Source organism: Nematolebias whitei, chromosome 13 (genome assembly GCF_014905685.2).
Source record: "Nematolebias whitei isolate Nwh7 chromosome 13, NemWhi1, whole genome shotgun sequence".
Lineage (NCBI taxonomy): Eukaryota > Metazoa > Chordata > Actinopteri > Cyprinodontiformes > Rivulidae > Nematolebias > Nematolebias whitei.
This window is the reverse complement of record NC_056510.1, coordinates 4,761,910-4,762,120: the sequence shown is the minus strand read 5'-3', so window position 1 is coordinate 4,762,120 and position 211 is coordinate 4,761,910. Positions and strand designations below refer to the sequence as shown.

The 211-nt window shown below is 39.3% G+C and overlaps 1 protein-coding gene across 1 annotated transcript in view; it reads right to left on the bottom strand.

Moving 5' to 3' along the window:
• arhgap15 (Rho GTPase activating protein 15) overlaps positions 1-211 on the bottom strand; it is a 20,437-nt gene that overhangs the window by 13,992 nt on the left and 6,234 nt on the right. The window lies entirely within an intron of this gene.

The following is a 211-nucleotide window of genomic DNA, read 5'->3' as shown; positions in this document are numbered from 1 at the left end:
TGGATGGATGGATGGATGGATGACTAGATGGATGGATGGATGGATGGTGGTACTGTGAGTGTGTATGTAGACAGTGTTTTCCTGTTGGTTAAATGTTAGAAATTTAAGGCTACAATGAAGGAAACAACCATCCTGGCTGAACTTGGAGCATGCCCACCACCCTTCTATTCTATTCTATTCTATTCTATTCTATTCTATTCTATTCTATTCT